The following is a 6,253-nucleotide window of genomic DNA, read 5'->3' as shown; positions in this document are numbered from 1 at the left end:
CAATAATTCCTTACTATTGATTGGCACCTAAACAACCAAATTACAAAAATTCACTCAAAAACCAAACCTCAAATTTAAAATTTACTTAGGGCAGACAAAGGGAGTATGAAACTTGAAATCTTACCAGCAAAAGTGGTTAAAACTGACAGGCTCAGCGAGAGCTTCGATAGCCACAAACAGGACGCGAATCAGAGCACCGTAACTCAAGTTATGATCGATTAAAGGAAATTGTGAATAATGTTTGGTGGCTCTTGGTGTACGAAATTGTGATCTCAGGCAACGGTGCCAGAAACTCTGTACGCACGTCTTAATAAATCGTTTTTCATTCACAACTTCGATACAACTAACCAGCAAGTGCACTGGGTCGTCCAAGTAATAAACCTTACGTGAGTAAGGGTCGATCCCACGGAGATTGTTGGTATGAAGCAAGCTATGATCACCTTGTAAATCTCAGTCAGACGGATATAAAATAGTTATGGAGTTTTCGAAAATAATTAATAAATAGATAGAAAATAAGGATAGAAACACTTATGTATATCATTGGTGAGAATTTCAGATAAGTGTATAGAGATGCTTTCGTTCCTCTGAACCTCTGCTTTCCTGCTGTCTTCATCCAATCAGTCTTACTCCTTTCCATGGCTGGCTTTATGTAAGGACATCACCGTTGTCAATGGCTACTTTTAATCCTCTCTGGAAAATAGTCCGATGCGCTGTCACTGCATGGCTAATCGTCTGGAGGCATCACCCTTGTCAATGGCTGCATCCCATCCTCTTGTGAAAATGGTCCAAATGCTCTGTCACAGCACGGCTAATCATCTGAGGTTCTCGATCATACTGGAATAGGATTCACCCTCCTTTTGCGTCTGTCACTACGCCCAGCACTCGCGAGTTTGAAGTTCGTCACAGTCATTCAATCCCAGAGTCCTACTCGGAATACCACAGACAAGGTTTAGACTTTCCGGACTCTCATGAATGCCGCCATCAATCTAGCTTATACCACAAAGATTCTGATTAAGAGATCCAAGAGATACTCATTCAATCGAAGGTAGAACGGAAGTGGTTGTCAGGCACGCGTTCATAGGGAATGATGATGATTGTCACGTTCATCACATTCAAGTTGAAGTGCGAATGAATATCTTAGAAGCGGAATAAGTTGAATTGAATAGAAAAATAGTAGTACTTTGCATTAATCTTTGAGGAACAGTAGAGCTCCACACCTTAATCTATGGAGTGCAAAAACTCTACCGTATGAAAATACATAAGTGATAATAAAGGGTAAGCATGGCCGAGTGGCCAGCCTCCCATGGAGGTCTAGAGATCTAAAAATGATCAAAAGATGATCCCAAGATCATAAGATATCTAATACAATAGTAAAAAGTCCTATTTATACTAAACTAGTTACTAGGGTTTACAGAAGTAAGTAATTGATGCATAAATCCACTTCCGAGACCCACTTGGTGTGTGCTTGGGCTGAGCTTGAATGTTACACGTGTAGAGGCTCTTTCTGGAGTTGAACGCCAGGTTGTAACGTGTTTCTGGCTTTCAACTCTGGTTTGTGACGTGTTTTTGGCGTTTAACTCCAGACAGCAGCGTAGAACTAGCGTTCAACGCCCTTTTACGTCATCTAAACTCAGCCAAAGTATGGACTATTATATATTGCTGGAAAGCCCTGGATGTCTACTTTCCAATGCAATTAGAAGCGCGCCATTTTGAGTTCTGTAGCTCTAGAAAATATACTTTGAGTGCAGGGAGGTCAGAATCCAACAGCATCAGCAGTCCTTCTTCTACCTCTGAATCTGATTTTTGCTCAAGTCCCTCAATTTCAGCCAGAAAATACCTGAAATCACAGAAAAATACACAAACTCATAGTAAAGTCCAGAAATGTGAATTTAACATAAAAACTAATGAAAACATCCCTAAAAGTAACCAGATTCTACTAAAAACAGTGCCAAAAAGCGTATAAATTATCCGCTCATCACAACACCAAACTTAAATTATTGCTTGTCCCCAAGCAACTGAAAATCAAATAGGATAAAAAGAAGAGAATATACTATAAATTCCAAACTATCAATGAAACATAGCTCTAATCAGATGAGCGGGACTTGTAGCTTTTTGCCTCTTGAATAGTTTTGGCATCTCACTTTATTCATTGAGGTTCAGAATGATTGGCATCTATAGGAACTCAGAGTTCAGATAGTGTTATTGATTTTCCTAGTTCAGTATGATGATTCTTGAACACAGCTATTTTATGAGTCTTGGCCGTGGCCCTAAGCACTTTGTTTTCCAGTATTACCACCGGATACATAAATGCCACAGACACATAATTGGGTGAACCTTTTCAGATTGTGACTCAGCTTTACTAAAGTCCCCAATTAGAGGTGTCCAGGGTTCTTAAACACACTCTTCTTTTGCTTTGGACCTTGACTTTAACTGCTCAGTCTCAAGTTTTCACTTGACACCTTCACGCCACAAGCACATGGTTAGGGACAGCTTGGTTTAGCCGCTTAGGCCAGGATTTTATTCCTTTAGGCCCTCCTATCCACTGATGCTCAAAGCCTTGGGATCCTTTTTATTACCCTTGCCTTTTGGTTTTAAGGGCTATTGGCTTTTTGCTCTTGCCTTTTGGTTTTAAGAGCTTTGGCTTTTTCTGCTTGCTTTTTCTCTTTTTTTTTTCTCTATTTTTTCGCTATTTTTTTTTCTGCAAGCTTTGTTCTTTGCTGATTTTTCTTGCTTCAAGAATTATTTTTATGATTTTTCAGATTATCAAATAACATGTCTCCTTATCATCATTCTTTCAAGAGCCAACATATTTAACATTCTTAAACAACAACTTCAAAAGACATATGCACTGTTCAAGCATTCATTCAGAAAACAAAAAGTCTTATCGCCACATCAATATAATTAAACTAAGTTCAAGGATAAATTCGAAACTCATGTACTTCTTGTTCTTTTGAATTAAAATAGTTTTCATTTAAGAGAGGTGATGGATTTGAGACATCTCCGGGATCTCATGGTGATGAGCTTCATGCGTCTTTTGAGATCCATGAATGGGCTCTCTTGCTTGCTCCATCCTTTTCTTAGTGATGGGCTTGTGAGATGAATCTTTTCATCTCCCATGGCTCAGAGGTGGAGGCAATTGCCTTCCCTTTTCTCTTTCTTGAGGTTTCTCTGGCCTTAGGTGTCATTAATGGTAATGGAAAAACAAAAAGCTTATGCTTTTACCACACCAAACTTAGAATTTTGCTCGCCCTCGAGCAAAAGAAGAAAGGATAGAAGAAGAAGAAGAAGATATGGAGGAGATGGAGGTATGTGTGTATTCGGCCATATGGGTGGGATTGGGTGGGAAAGAGCTGTTGAATTTTGAAGGTGGGTGGGTGTATGGATGTGAGTGGTAAAGTGGTGATAGGGAAGAGAGATTGAGGTGATTGGTGAAGAGTTTTGGGGAGGAGTGTTTATGGGATTGTGTGAAAGAGGGGTGAGAAGAAGTGAGTGGAGGTAGGTGGGGATCCTGTGGGGTCCACAGATCCTGAGGTGATCCTGTGGGGTCCACAGATCCTGAGGTGTTCAAGGATTTACAACCTTGCACTAAATTAGGCATGCAAAATGCCCTTGCACACAACTCTGGGTGTTCAGCGCCAGATTGGTGCTTGTTCTGGGCGTTGAACGCCCATTTGTTGCCCATTTCTGGCGTTGAACGCCAGAACCATGCTTGTTCTAGGCGTTCAGCGCCAGCTCTTCTCCAGGGTGTAAATCTGGCGTTCAAACGCCCAGATGCTGCCCATTTTGGGCGTTTAGCGCCAGAACCATGCTCTGTTCTGGCGTTGAACGCCAGTCAGATGCTTCTTACTGGCGTTTAAACGCCAGTGAGATCCTCCTCTAGGGTGTGATTTTTCTTCTGCTATTTTTGATTTCGTTTTCAATTTTTATATTTATTTTGTGACTCCACATGATCATGAACCTAATAAAACATGAAAGAACAAGAAAAATAAAATTAGATAAATAAAAATTGGGTTGCCTCCCAACAAGCGCTTCTTTAATGTCAATAGCTTGACAGTGGGCTCTCATGGAGCCTCACAGATGTTCAAAGCATTGTTGAGACCTCCCAACACCAAACTTAGAGTTTGGATATGGGAGTTCAACACCAAACTTAGAGTTTGGTTGTGGCCTCCCAACACCAAACTTAGAGTTTGACTGTGGGGGCTCTGGTTGACTCTGTTTTGAGAGAAGCTTTTTATGCTTCCTCTCCATGTTTACAGAAGGATGTCCTTGAGTTTTAAACACAAGGGAGTCCTCATTCAATTGAAGGACTAATTCACCTCTGTCAACATCAATCACAGCTCTTGCTGTGGCTAGGAAAGGTCTTCCAAGGATGATGGATTCATCCTCATCCTTCCCAGTATCAAGGATTATGAAATCAGCAGGGATGTAAAGGCCTTCAACCTTTACTAACACGTCCTCTACTTGTCCATAAGCCTGTTTTCTTGAATTGTCTGCCATCTCTAATGAGATTTTAACAGCTTGTACCCCATAGATTCCCAGTTTCTCTATTACAGAGAGGGGCATGAGGTTTATCCCTGACCCAAGGTCACATAGAGCCTTTTCAAAGATCATGTTGCCTATGGTACAAGGTATTAAGAACTTTCCAGGATCCTGTCTCTTCTGAGGCAATGTCAGTTGATCCAGATCACTCAGTTCATTAGTGAACAAGGGAGGTTCATCTTCCCAAGTCTCAATACCAAATAGTTTGGCATTCAGCTTCATGATTGCACCAAGAAACTTGGCAGCTTGCTCTTCAGTAACATCCTCATTCTCTTCAGAAGAGGAATACTCATCAGAGCTCATGAATGGCATAAGGAGGTTCAATGGAATCTCTATGGTCTCTAGATGAGTCTCAGATTCCTTTGGTTCCTCAGAGGGAAACTCCTTATTGATCACTGGACGTCCCAGGAGGTCTTCCTCCTTGGGATTCACGTCCTCTCCCTCCCTTACAGGTTCGGCCATGGTAATTAATTCAATGGCCTTGCACTCTCCTTTTGGATTCTCTTCTGTATTGCTTGGGAGAGTACTATGAGGGATTTTAGTGATCCTTTTACTCAGCTGGCCCACTTGTGCCTCCAAATTTCTAATGGAGGACCTTGTTTCATTCATGAAACTTACAGTGGCCTTAGATAGATCAGAGACTAAATTTGCTAAATTAGAAGTATTTTGTTCAGAGTTCTCTGTCTGTTGCTGAGTGGATGATGGAAAAGGTTTACTATTGTTAAACCTATTTCGTCCACCATTATTAAAGCCTTGTTGAGGCTTTTGTTGATCCTTCCATGAGAAATTTGGATGATTTCTCCATGATGGATTATAGGTGTTTCCATAAGGTTCACCCATGTAATTCACCTATGCTATTGCAGGGTTTTTAGGATCATAAGCTTCTTCTTCAGAAGATGCCTCTTGAGTACTGTTGGATGCAGCTTGCATTCCATTCAGACTCTGAGAAATCATATTGACTTGCTGAGTCAATATTTTATTCTGAGCCAGTATGGCATTCAGAGTATCAATTTCAAGAACTCCCTTCTTCATAGGCGTCCTATTATTCACAGGATTCCTTTCAGAAGTGTACATGAACTGGTTATTAGCAACCATGTCAATGAGTTCTTGAGCTTCTGCAGGCTTTTTCTTTAAGTGAATGGATCCATCTGCAGAGGTATCTAAGGACATTTTAGCTAATTCAGACAGACCATCATAGAATATGTCTAGGATGGTCCATTCTGAAAGCATGTCAGAAGGACACTTTTTGGTCAGTCCTTTGTATCTCTCCCAAGCTTCATAGAGGGATTCACCTTCTTTCTGTCTGAAGGTCTGAACATCCACTCTAAGCTTACTCAGCTTTTGAGGAGGAAAGAACTTGGCTAAGAAAGCCTTGACCAGCTTATCCCAAGAGTTCAGGCTATCCTTAGGTTGAGAATCCAACCATACTCTAGCTCTGTCTCTTACAGCAAAAGGGAAAAGCATGAGCCTGTAGACTTCAGGATCTACTCCATTAGTCTTAACAGTATCACATATCTGCAAGAATTCAGTTAAGAACTGAAAAGGATCTTCAGATGGAAGTCCATGAAACTTGCAGTTCTGCTGCATCAGAGAAACTAATTGAGGTTTCAGCTCAAAATTGTTTGCTCCAATGGCAGGAATGGAGATGCTTCTTCCATGTAAATTGGAATTAGGTGCAGTAAAGTCACCAAGCATCCTCCTTGCATTATTATTA

The 6,253-nt window shown here is 40.9% G+C and overlaps 1 non-coding gene across 1 annotated transcript; it reads left to right on the top strand.

Annotated features, from left to right (window-relative positions):
* Positions 1-5,763: 5,763 nt before the first annotated feature.
* On the top strand, positions 5,764-5,871 carry LOC112725971 (small nucleolar RNA R71). Its single transcript, XR_003165047.1, has one exon. It is a non-coding gene; the product is annotated as a small nucleolar RNA R71 (small nucleolar RNA).
* The last annotated feature ends 382 nt before the right edge of the window (positions 5,872-6,253 follow it).

Source organism: Arachis hypogaea, chromosome 11, assembly GCF_003086295.3.
Source record: "Arachis hypogaea cultivar Tifrunner chromosome 11, arahy.Tifrunner.gnm2.J5K5, whole genome shotgun sequence".
Taxonomy (NCBI): domain Eukaryota; kingdom Viridiplantae; phylum Streptophyta; class Magnoliopsida; order Fabales; family Fabaceae; genus Arachis; species Arachis hypogaea.
Note: the sequence above shows the minus strand (reverse complement) of the source record. Positions and strands in the feature narration are given on the sequence as shown.